The following is a 13,951-nucleotide window of genomic DNA, read 5'->3' on the forward strand; positions in this document are numbered from 1 at the left end:
AGGCCCAGGGACCACATCTCTCCTGCACTACAAAGCCTTCGGTGACTCACAGTATCAGCACAGATTACATTGTATTCCCTGTGTATCTTCCGCAGGGCTGTCTGGGGACGGGTATCACTCTATCTTCAACGCTTCCTGATCAAATACTCCCCTTCTAGACTCCTGTGTTCCTCTGGCAACAACTCCCTGCGTGTGAAGCACTTTGGTATGGAAAGGACTGTTGGTGTATCCATTTCCTCTGCATGCTGCCTTCTTAGCACTTCACCGCGAGCTGTTCTCCATGAAAAAATCCCACCCTTTTCCCTTGCCACCCTCCCCTGTACACTTGCACGTTGGGGATACTCACAAAGCATAGTGGGGTTGTCTCCCATCCCAGTTATTGCCATGATTTGTTTGTAATATTGATTCTATTATTTATCTCTATTCATTGGCTTCCTTCCCCTGTCCCCACCCTGTTGCCCTGTGTGCACTTCAAAACATTTGTGGTAATTTTATAGATGCCTAACAAATATCCAATACATGCATTTATTACTAATGTGCTCCCATGACTGTATTCAGTGCACTGTCTCAATACTACGCAGGTGATGGCATGCCTTATCATGTCATTGGTAGTCTTTCAGGGGCTTAGCAGCTTTTAGGTGGGATCAATTATCTGCATATGTGATGTCTTTGCATTTTCATGCAGCATGTTGACTGATGCGTGCATTGTGTTTGTGCCACTGTCTAGTGAATGGGGATATGTGACATGCACATTTGCTGCATGTCATTGAGGGTGACAGGCATTGTTGGGGATGTTTTTTGTCAGTGTGTGTGTTTTGTGTGTTTGATTTGCATGCAGTGTGCAGGTGTTTGTGCATGTGTGCTGGGACACATGTTGATGGTTGTCTTGTGAGTTGGTTGTATGTGCTATATGTCACTGAGGGCTGCCCGTGGGTCTTCATTTTTTTGGGGCATGCATGTGTTAGCTGCACTGGTTTCATTTTGTTCTTTGTCTGCAGATCCTTCTATCAGGGAATGATGGCTATTTCATGGGATGAAATTTGACTGTCAACTGCATGCCAGAGGGACAGGTAAAATGTTCATTTATATTGATCGTTATGTAATGTTGGAGACCTTGTGGGTGAATAATACACTTCTTTTCTACACCCCACAATAGGGACATTTTTGTCCTCACTAAGAAGAGAGCTCACATCCAAGCCAGCGTTTCTGCGGCATCTAACAAATCGGCTGAACTGTTTAAAATCTGCAAGGAGCTGGACAATCCATCTCCGTGTCCACCTCTGCTGTCCCTTCCCAGGCCCTCTGTACAGCCCTGGCCTCTCATTTAATCTCTAAAACACAGGACATCCTATCTACTCTCTCGGCTTCTCCTGCTTCTCCCTCCACTCTCTCCTCTTCCTCCGGCCCCCCTGCTGTCATCCCCCCTCCCTTCTCTGCCTATCGTGTCTTCACCCCTGACGAGGTTTCTAGACAAGTCCGATTTATGAAAACATAATCAAAACAGGTTCTTCCCTGTTCTTCCAAAACCATCAAGGATCACATTGACACCCTCGCTCAATCCTTGGCTGACTTCTGCAACCACTCTTTGGCTTCTGGAACCTCCCCCCTGAAGCACTCTCTTGTGCACCCTCTTCTCAAGAAACCCTTAGCCGACCCCTCCCTTCCGGCTAACTATCGTCCGATCTCTATCACTCCTTTCCCTGACAAACTCCTGGAAAAGCTGGCCATCTGCCAGCTTAATCTACAAACCAAATCTGTTCGGTGTCTCCATGACCTTCAGCCTGGTTTCAGAGCAGCCAGAAGCATGGAAACTGCTTTCCTGAATATCTGTGAAGACCTGCTCTCTAACCTTGATTTTAATCTCCCTTCTATTCTCATATTACTTGATCTCTCCTCTGCCTTTGGCATGGTCAACCATCCTGCTCAACCATCTTCGTGATAACCTGGGTATCACTGATCAGGCTCTGGCCTGGCTTACTTCTTTCCTCTATGGCCTACCCTACAAGGTCCAACTTGGCTCCTTCCTCTCCTATCTCTCTCTCAACCTGTGGTGTTACCCAGGGCTCTAACCTTTCCCCATGGTTGTTCAACCAAAACCTGGCACCACTCGCCTACTGCATTGCTGCTCTATGCTCCATCTTCCAGTGCTATGCAGATGATACCCAGCTCACCTTCAGGCTCCCCTTGGCCGCCTCCTCTCTCACCCCTGACTGTCTGCAATCCAGGAGTGGTGTGCCGCCAATGATCTCTGCCTGAATGCCAGTAAGACAGAGATCCTTCTCATCGGCACACCTGCACCCCTCTTTCCCTCCACTATCTGGCCGGCCTCCCTTGGTCCTCTTCCCCCTCCCACATATGAGGCTAAGAACCTCAGAGTTATCTTTGACTCCACACTCTCCTTATCTCCTCACATTTCCAACGTCTCTAAGAAGTCAAATTTCAAACTACACCTCCTCAAAGGTATTCTTCTGTTTCTCTCCTTCCCTCAGACGCTCACTGTCTCCAGAGCTCTGGTTCACTCTATACTTGACTACTGTAACAGCCTCATTCTATGGCTTGTAGCTCAGACATGTTTCTGGATTTATGTATGCTTACACATTTAACCGGTATGTATGTTACTGACTCAGATCCACCACAGCAGAAGGGGACCACTACAGTGGGTATGGTGCACAGTATAATTACCCTTTTACATTTCATTTGGGATGGTTTAGGTGAAACAGAGTTGATTTAATTGTATGGTTGGCATGGTGTATTGGGGTACTCCCTCTTCACTGTGTTTCTTTTGGAAACACAAGATGAAATGTGTTTTAGTTCTAAGGGATGCACACAATTTAACACTTCCAATGGCACTTTCCCGGGGTGGTTTTGTGGGCACAGTGGATTGGCCCATTGTCATCATTGAATGGCACCCGGGATGTAGCGGGGTCATGTACACTCCAAAGGGGAGGGATTTTAGTTTAAATACGATTGCACAAGCAGGGTACGTGCAGCCTCTCCACGTGCCCTTTGCCCAGCCATACACAAGAGGCAGGCCTGTGGGAGTGGATGGAGTGACACCACCATGTCCACCGGGATGCCATGCCATGTTGCAACATTGTGCAGAACACATGCTGCCGCAATGATTCTGCAGCACACCACCAGAGCGGTCAAGGGAGCGGAAACGTGATTTGAGCACTCCGAATGTGTGTTCCACTATGTCCCGAGTTGCTATATAGGCAGTGTTGTATCATACCTTAGCAGGTGTGTTAGGGTTGCTTATTGGCGTCATCATGTATGTGCTCAGAGGGTAGGCACTGTCCTCGATAGAGGTGTGAATGGTTGTCATTGTCATTTGTTGACAGTGTCTATTTGTCTGTTTGCAACATGCATGCATATGTCCATTCTTACTCACCAATGAGCCATGTGCTGCCATGCTTCCCAGCTTCCAGGGCCCAGTTTTGTGGGAACATCCTGAAGATGTAACTATCATGGGTGCTGCCAGGATAGTTGGCATAGACTTCAGTAATGGTGCCCTTGGCATCAAACACAACCTGAACATTGATGGTGCCAGTGTTTCCGGTTGCGGTATATGTGCTCTGTTGCTCGAGGTGGACGTAGAGCAACATGAGTACAATCAATGGCACCCAGCACTTTTGGAAAGTGCGCCACCCCATACAAATCCTGGACCACTGCTTGCCTTTCTGCAGGTATTCTGGGCATATAGATTTGCCGGCGCACAGAAGGACGTGCTGTTTTTATTGGCAACACCTGGTGTAGGCAGCGTGACTGCATGGCCTGTGAAATGCCAATGAATATGGCAGTGGTCCGCTGGAATGAGCCAGTGGCCAAAAAACGCAGTGCAGTGAGCACCTTTCGCAAGGGGGTCAGTGCTTGGGAGCACAGGGTGTGTGATGTGAGGTCATCTTCCCACTCTGTGACAAGGTCTAGGATGATACGGGGGAACCTATAACTGCCATAGACCTGGTCATCAAGCATCCCAAAAAGGCTGGTCCTTGGATGGAAGATCCAGGCCCTGGCCATCCTCCTCCACCTGCGTTGCCCCAGGATGACTGCTGCAACAAATGGTTCATTCATCTTGCCTCTATACGTGCGTTGTTGATCGTGTGTGCTTTTTATACATTTGTTTGTGTGTGCGTTGACGTTTACGCCTGCTATCACATGGCGTAGGTGTTTCGGGATTTGCGCATACTTTTTCACACACAGGCAATCCCTGTTCAATTCCATGAATAAGGTTGTTTTGCGTGCGTATGGGCGGTGCGATTGTTTGATGTGGAAGATCCCTCGCAATGGCCACATTTTTGCTTGTTCTTCCTCATTCCACGTGTTCCGCCCCCTTTTTAGGTAGCTGCGCAGGTCCGGCTGGAGCTTTGCTTGGAGTCTTGCGCAAGGCTTTTGTGGTGTCGCAGTGATGTGTTGGACCAATGCAGATTCTTCCAAAGTCCCAGGTAAGCCCCGCACATTGTGTTCCATGAATCGACGAACAAGGACTTGGGCGCGATTTTGCGCCCAAGTCCCCGATTTTCCCCACAAATCATTCCATGAATCGGGCCCCATGTACCTAATTTACAAAAAAAGGTGCTAAATCAACGCTAAGTAGTTTGTTTGAGCAAGAACGTTGCGTGGAACAAATGCATAGAATCAAAAGCGCTCAGAAACGTGCACCACAAAGAACAATGAGTAACTCCCAGCATGACCAAAACACGTCCCCCTGGCTAACAGAATTTAGGACAGCCAAACAACCTTTTTGAGCAAGGCCCATGGAAAAAAACGTTATCAAGGATTACTTACCAGCAATCACCATTATTTCAACTCCTCTCCTGCGATCAACAAGTCCTCATTCCAGTTCACCCACTACTCTGCACCCCTAGCCCCTATATTAAGGTAGCACCCACAAGTCCACCCTCATCCCAGTACCCCCACTAATCTGCGCTCGAACCCCCTACATTAGGGCAGCATCCAGAAGTCCACCATCATCCCAGTACCTCGCTAAACTGCACCACAACCCCTACATTAAAATTGCACTCACAAGTCTGCCTTCATCCCAGTACCCCCACTAATCTGAGCCCCAACTCTCTGCATTAAGGCAGCACTACAAGACCCCCTTGCCCCAGTACCCACAATAATCTGCTCCCCAAAATCTGTATTACTCTACACCCAGTCCTCTCCCACACAATACTGGCCCCAATAAGGTGCCACATCATAATAATGCACCCCAAATACACATCACCCAATGCCCACTCTTACTCGTTCAGTGCACATTTCTGACACCAGGAGTTGGATGAAATGTGTAATGTCTGGGCGAATATCCATTGAAATATCTTGCTTACACAGGTCCATGATGAATCCCCAGTCCACCTTAGTAGACCACATACACTCCCATGTAATTTGACTACAACACTTGCCTGACAACAGCTCACTAGAGCCCCCCCCCCCATAACCATTGCACGCAAAGACACAACAATCAGGCTCCCACAGATGTACACATCTTTTTGCCCGCTGAACCGAAAAACCAGTATGCTGGCACACATTCATGAGCTGTTGGAAAAAGGGTACAGTCACATACCCAAATGTAATGGATACCCACACCCATTCACTCTCCCTACACGGTGACAAACAGGTTTACTGGCTTTTTTGGTAAAATGGTGCTATTAGCTGTACAATTGTTGGAACAGCAACAACACTTGCCAGCTATGCACATTGAACACCCATGGCCCAGTTCTCTGTGGAGCACTTACCTACCTTAATTCCTCAGGCGTGTTTCTTCCATGAACAACACCTGGCAGACATCCTCCTCCAACATGATCACTTGGAAGCAGTACAGGGAAATCCAGAACAGCCACCTCGCCCATGGCTTCACCTTGAATCACACTCAGTTGCACAACAGCCAACCATATTGTTACTGCAGCTACACGTTGGTCCCTTGAAGTTCAGGTGACATAGACCACATGTGAGGTGTGTAGGCCAGTGAATCAGAGTAAGACCACATCACTTCTCATCATTCCCAATGCCAATAAGCTGTATCTGTTGTGAAAGTGTGAGCACATCAATATGGACAAGCAAGTTCAAAGGGCCACCTAAACTGCTGTGGTAGCATAAAGGAACACAACGTACAAGAATCTGAAATCTGGAGAAGTGAATGGGTGGAAGTGAATGAGCTGTCAACAGATACCACAAACATACCTGCCCTGTGGAACATCTGGCCGGACACCTAAATAAATGAGTACCCATCCACAATAAGAGACCCAAAATATAATTGTGAAAAATATCTCTCAACTCCAAATGTCGCCGACTCGCCCCTTATCACGAACATTAGAAACACAATCCAAAACATACTCAACCAACACTGATACACTGACAGCAAACATGCAGTGCCCCTGCACAAGGAATGGCATTAGGCAACCATACCTTGCTACCCCCACCGTTGCGATGGACCCTTCCCTACTTGTGAAACAGATGTACACATGGCCATGAGGGCAAGTCAATCAAAGTAATTCCACCATGCCTACCTCAAACAACCCCCAACATAACTCAACATCCATAAACACATTTACAAAGGAAGTGCCATGCCAACCACAGCATACATGGTTGACACACCCACGCACACATTAATGACCAACATGCCTGTACTGCAAATCATGGAAGTAGCGAAGCAGCAGATGCGTGTGACAAAGACACAAAACACGAAACACTTGCAACTCCAAAAATGTCATCTCTCCACATCTATCATTGTCCACATAAGAACATTGGCCATTAAGGCATCATGCTAAACATCACACACACATGAAGCGTGCACACATGTCCCACCGCAAATAGGATAATACCAATATAACCCACAGAATGTGTCTAAACCCCATGACAGCCATAGCCCATACTTAGTTGGAGATCATGTTCAAACAAAAGATGGACATGGACAAAGAAGCACAAAAGCACCCATACACTAGCAAGCCAAGACATGCTGCACATGGCACAAAGAGATGGCAAACGGTGGTGTTGAATGTAAAATAAAACTGTATTGATGTAAAACTATGTACAATTACAGAAACCGAATAACAGTCCTTGAAAAATTAAATAAAACAAAAGGAAGCCTACAACTATATACAAGAGTCAGTGGGCTACTTCATGCTTAACTCAGACAATGCCTCAGCCAAGGCCGATTCCCCATCCACATCTGCCACTTGCAGGAGTGCCTCTGTTGTTTGCTGCAGGGCTAGCAGGGCCAACCTCATCTGACACTCAATCTCCTCCACTGCCATGCAAGAATCCTCCAGGATGGCAGCCCGCGTCCGGGCATCCTCTCCTCAACCTCGGCCATGGCCCGAGCAATTGCACCTCATTTGCCCACTGCATCTGTTTGTCCTACTGTCTCACAAATGGCACCTGTGACGACACCAGTGACTGTAGACACCGTCGTGCCTCCTTCCTCACCTGCACCATATGTGTGTGCCTCTTTGCCGCCTCATGCTCGCAATGCCATCCATGATTTCCCTCCAAACCGACAACATCTCCTGCTGCCTGGCAATGTGTCTGCGGCGCAGACACTCCCTCTGACTGGATAACAGTCTGCATCGGGGGAGTACACTTCTACCTCCACCAGGAACACAGGCACATCCCGACTGACAAATGGCAGGACAGAGGCACAGGAGGCCATGGTGGTAGCTGGCATGGAAGCCTAAGTTGCGGTTGACTGGGGTTTAGATGATGATGAGGAGGAGGGGCCTTTGCAGTGGCCTGTCCACAGAGACCATCAGAAAGTAGTGCTGTTGCCAGTTGGGACAAGAGGCGGCCCATCTGACGGTGATCTCTCCAAGCAGCTCATGAGTTGCTTGCACAGCATCATGCCGCCTCAAGCCACCCATCAGCAGTTGCAGCACTGTATCCTGGATGGCCAAATCGTCCTGAAGTGCTTGCTGTGTCTGGGTGTAGGCATCAGTGAATGTGGGTAGTGCTGAAGCAGATGGCTCTGGGACACTAGGTTTTGCTGATCCCTCCACGGTGGACTGCACATCCTCCTCTCTCAGGGCCAAGTATGCAGCTTGCACATCCCCTTCGGTACCCAACACAGTGGGCAGGCCTGTAATGGCCTCCTCCTCCTCCTTTTATTATTATAATTATCATTATTATTATTATTATTATTATTATTATTATTATTATTATTATGGCATTTATTGAGCGCAGACCTAGTTTTGAGAAGCAATTGAGCGCTTTACAGATGTATACAACAATACAGATACATAAGAGAGTGCCTTACAGAGGTGTACACAGTACAGATGCATAACGGAGCACTTTTCAGTGGTAAAGACAGAACAGATATACAGCGAGGATGGGATACAGGGGGTCACAGAGGAGAGGGACAGCTGTACAAGGTGGTGGGGAAAAGAGGGGCGTGTGGAGTCTAGCGAGTCAGGTAGTGCGTGGGGCGATGTGATGGCCTAGGTATTGAGGCAGAGAGATTCCTTGGATATTGAACTCTTTTCTGAATTGTAGGAGTGTGGGGTGAGTCTGATGCTGATGGGGGGGGCTTCCATAGTTTTGGAGCATAGGCAGAGAAGGCTTGTTTTCCGGTCCTTTACGTTTAGCAATGGGGGATTTCAAGTCTGCATGTGTCCTGGCTTCTGGTGGTGCGCAGTCCAGCGGAGATGCTGAGTTTCTCTGCAAGGTAGCCTGGTGACTTGAGGACGACTGCCTTATAGATGATGCAGCAAGACTTGAAGGTAATTTGTGCGTGCAGTGGCAGCCAGTGAAGGTCACTGAGGGCCGGAGTGATGTGGTTATAGCTGCGTTGACCCTTGATGCTGCATGCAGCCACATGTAGGACACTTCTCAGGGGCACACGGGAGGATGATGGGAGGTCTTCAAGGAGTGCATTACCCCCATCCAGGTGGGGTAGGGCCAATGCTTGAACGGTGGATCTAAAGCTGTCCCAAGGGTGGAAGGGCTTGACTTTTTCGCAGGAGGGAGAGCTTATACCAAGCTGTCTGAGTTTTATTAGCTATGTGTGTCTTGTCGATGTGGAACCCAAGGAACTTGGTGGAGGAGATGAGCTCAGGTTTGAAGCCCTCAGTGTTCAGGTTGATATCCAGGTCTGTATGCCTGGGTGTTTGGTGTTATTGGTGAGGAGTAGGAATTCTGTCTTTGAGTGGTTGAACTTCAAGTATGCAGTGGACATCCAAGACTGGATCAACGAGAGGCACGTTTTGAGCCTATGGATGTCCTTGATGGAGTCGATCTTAAGGTATAGCTGTGTGTCGTCAGTGTATTGGTGGGTGTTGTGTGTGGTTAGGAGGACTCCCAGCTCCTTCTCCTCTTCCATCAACCCAGACACCGCCAATGAGGTATCGATGCCTTGAGGCCCCTGTGTGGTAACGTCACCACCACCACCACACTGTCCCTATGCTGCTGAGGTGCCCACCACAATGATGGGATCCTGGGCCTTCTCTTCAGCAGCATTACCATCTGAGTGGGAGGCTCCCCCAGGCACATCACCCTCACAGAAGTTGGACACAACAGGGCATGCCTGGGGTCTGTGCCTGCTTCTGGAGGCCATGCCCCTGGGATGCAGCTCCAAAGCACAGTTCGTACCCTCTTCTACAGCCGCACCAACTGTGGAAAAGAGAACAAAGAACATAGGAATCAATCATAAGTGCCATGCATGTGTAATCTCCCCAATTGCATCAGTGGCATGCTGTCAGCATTAGTCAACACGCAATTGATTCCCACACACAGGTCCATGCTCGGAAATCTGAAAGACTCCTGTCTCACAAATGAAGACAAAATAACAAGTCACAATGATGAGACATGCACATGTGAACATAGCCCATTGATGTTTGGCCTCATACAGATGACAACTCATTGCACATCACAATCACAATGTAGCTGTGATAAAAGTGTATCCTGTAGGCAAGTCCATGAAAGGGGTACCTGGCCACATGTGTCCAAAGCAACATAGCGACATCTCCATTCAACACATCTACCAGCATGCACCCCTGACTTTCCAACATGAAAGCTTGCAACACGTACATGCACATGTGGCTGAGGATCAAGCAGCAATGCTCTACCTCCCAACACAAACAAATGACATGATGACATACCATGTATGCCCCCTCGTTTAGTGGCTTGACAGGACCCACTGTTGATCTAGACAGTCAAATGCTCTAAATTACCTTGACCACACATCCATACACATGTCAGTCTCAGCTGCTGAGTGGAGATGCTGCAATCATCATACACAATTGAACAACCCCTAGAGAAGCGTTCATGAACGTAACTCATATGCCCTCAACATCTCAATCTGGCAACTGTTCCTGTCAGAGGCCTTGCTGTCAGAGGCCTTGCTGTCAGCATCTCACAGTGCATGCACACGAGTATACTTCGTCAACAAAAGTTGACTGAGCTCATTCCTACAGCTGGCCACTTCACAGATGTGTGCCATTACAAACTTGCAGCGTCAGCATTAGGCTGCGTGACAGTTGAGGATTGCGCATCATACCTGCTGTGAAAAGCACTGACTTCCTCCAGTCATGCATACCCATGCAGCACACATCAAATATGTGGACATGTTCACCCTGTGAGTACTCACCAGCAGCTGGATATGTGCCTGCAGGTCAGGGACCTGGGTATGGACTTCTGGGTTGATCCTTTCCAGGATCCAAGGTGAAGGGGTGTCACCTGATGGCGGCCTGCAGAGTACACCTTCACAGAGGCACCTGCCTCAAAGGCTGCCTTTGCCTGGTTCTAGATCCTAGGGTTATCCTAGCGCTTCTTTACGCGTTCCACTCTAGACTGATTCCCACTCTGCAACGATAGGCGCTGTGATGTCCACTCAGATCCTTTGATGGCCACACATTCCAAGCTGCTTCTACGGAACGAGGAGGGCATCATAATTTGCCAGAATCTGCTCACCCAGGATGTTAACTTCGGCAACTGAGAAGTAGACAGCCCTCAGCCTCACGCTGGTCGATGTTGCGGACATGGTGCACCTGAGGCTTTTTGGGTGAAGCTGGGCTCTGACTATGTGTACTGTGGTGCTGTGGTGGTGGTATAGATATGTCGAAGTACCAATATGGCAGATGAAGTGGTCACAGAGCCTGACAGGAGCGCCACAGAAAAACAGGCTATGCAGAATACCAGGCACTCCAAGGCAGTGCTAGTGGTCAGCAGTCAGTGGGCCTCATTACGACCCTGGCGGAGGACCATGGTGCAATTTGCACCATGGTCCATGGCGCAGAGCTGCCAACTCCGCCATGGGGGTTAGCGGACTCACCGCCCCATTCCGACCTTGGCGGGGCGGTTAGTCCCCAATCCCCATTTACCCTTCCCCATTCCCATTTTTGCCCCATAGGGTATAATGGGAGTGGGGAAGGCGTTAATTACGCCACCGTAGATTACGGTGGCGTAATTAACAAGAGGTCCCGTAGCGCCATGGATTTTTCCGCCCGGAAAATCCGGGCGTAAAAATCACCATGGCGCTACGGAAAGCCGTAATCTGGCGGAGAGGTACGCCATGCATTACGCTGGCGTAAACCCCTCTCCGCCAGGGTCGTAATGAGGGCCAGTGACACAAAACAAGAGAGCAAAAGATGTAGAGGTTTGGAGACAGGGAATGGCTCGAAGATACAAGAAATGGTACAAGGCAGGAGTAAAAGCAAGGCACATGTGTCTCCAGTTCATGCACAAGGCAGCAGTGACTAAATCAGAGGAAGGGCCATATGCGCCTAAATGCAGTGCTACATGCAGCTGGTCTGACTCCGTAAATATTGTGCTCACATGCGCCTCCAACCTGCATGTACCTTCACTGGCGTGCACGTAGGTGGTAATATTTAGGGGGTACAATGCAGATTTGGAGGCAGCAATGATATTTAGGGGATACCTTACGGATTTCCTGCCATGCGTGGCGGCAGCGTAACATGGGGGGGTACCATGCGGATTTGGAGGTTGCAAGATTTGTGTGTACCTTGCTGTGAACACAGCTTTCACCATGAGTGAGGGGGATCCATGGAGAGGACGAGGACGGGGACAAGGGTTCACCTGTCAAACGTGGTGGTGAGCCTACAGGCACCTCTGCACCACCAAAGCCCACTACGGATAAGAGGGCCCAGCCTGAAGAGCAGGCACAAGCAGCACCCCATGAAGAGGCACATGTGAAGAAGGGGCCACCAAGAAAGAGGAGCATCATAGATGAGGAGCAAAAAACACCATGCTGACCTGTACACTTGGGCTGGCAGTACACTTCTTCTGACCCAGCAGTGGAGGATGTGGCAGAAGGTCACAGATCTCATCAATACCTGCAGTGGGCAGAAGCGCTCAGCAGAAGAGGTCAACAAGAGGATGGCTGACCGCATGAGGTGGACCAAGGAGAAGCTCAGCAGCAATTTGGCCTCAGCCCAAGCTACTGGACGTGGGTCACCACATGTGCATGAGCTGACTCCATTTGACTCCATTTGAAGAGGTCGACAGAGGCCCAATCCGCAGCGAGCAGGTGGGTGCTGTGGGAGACATGGACACCAATGCAGTCACATCAAGTGAGTGCCATGTGTGCATGATATAAATGCTTTCCTCAACACATAAATGATATGTCATGACATGCTGTAATATAGGTGTCATGGTCCTTCTTACCCATCCACGAGTACTACAGTAATGCACACATGTACACCTCCACTGCATAGCGTGTAATCTGGATGGTGGATGCTTGAACCATGTTTGCGGTTGACATTGGTCTTACAGCACAAATCGTCGCCATATGCGGCAAAGGCCTACAAGACTCATGTCATTTGACACACTCACAGTGTCATGCTTGTGGATAGTGCATTGTGAACACTAATTGTGACACACATGGAATTACAATGTGCAATGGCTGATGGACATGGATGAGCGACATTGTCAGTGTGAAGTCGCATGAGGGTGTGCTCCATTCAGAAGATTCAGTGGTTGGCAAATAGATGTTGGACGAGTGTTGTTTGTTCCACCTTTGGAGTGTCAATTATTCAGTGGTCATGCAAGTGCACACTGGTCATATACATGTAGCACTCTCCTACGCATGGTGAAGATGCATGTGAGCATGGGTAACCACAAATCTGGCTGGCCAATCTGGTAAAGGGGGTGATGTGGATTTTGGCAACACAATTTGCCGAATACAGGATTTGTTAGCATCAGGAACCGTGATACTTACACATTTTGCAAGTAGGCATAGGTGTAGTGATGGAAGAACTCTGCAATGTAGCATGGAACTTCATCCATCTGCTGTTTGACCTTTCACTCTAATGCATGTATGTGTGTATGTATGGCTGCCTTATCCTCACATCCTTGCTTGATGCAGGACTTAATGTGCACCAACATGATTGCACAAAGCATTGTATGTTAGGCACCTGTGACTTCCGCATTTCTGAATGCCCAGTTTCAATGTCAGATGTATGTGTGGCTGGTACTATTGTGTCTGTATGCATTTAAATTCACATATCCATATTTAGCTGGATAGGTAGGCCTCTGAATATTGTTGTTTGACTTTGGGCAGGTGAGGACGCAGCGGATGAGGAGAAGGCGGGGCGGGTGGACGAGTCACAACCATCCACCAGTGCAGCTCGAGGTGATGTGCCTGGTGACAATCCCTTTGTGCCCGGGGGCCTGACAACTCTTCCGATGATGCTGCTGAATCTGATGTGGAAGGCATACTGGGGGACATGGTTCAGGGGCCCACAATGAGTAGTCCGGATGCCATGGAGCTCCTTGAGGCTGCTGAGTACAAGGAGGAGAGCCATGAGACCCTGGACCTGCTTCAATGGTGGATTCGGTGCCAGTTTGCCTCCTACCATCGTGGTGTCAGCAGCAGAGGCTGAAGTCTGTGGGAAGGTTGAAGACCTCCAGCCTATGGCAGTGCACTCACTGTGACTGTCCCAGGCACTGGCATCCCGGCTTGCTAGCCACGCACACATGGTGGACGTGTGCCTGCCGAACACTT

The sequence above is a fragment of the Ambystoma mexicanum genome, chromosome 3q, assembly GCF_040938575.1.
Source record: "Ambystoma mexicanum isolate Mex_15411 chromosome 3q, UKY_AmexF1_1, whole genome shotgun sequence".
Taxonomy (NCBI): domain Eukaryota; kingdom Metazoa; phylum Chordata; class Amphibia; order Caudata; family Ambystomatidae; genus Ambystoma; species Ambystoma mexicanum.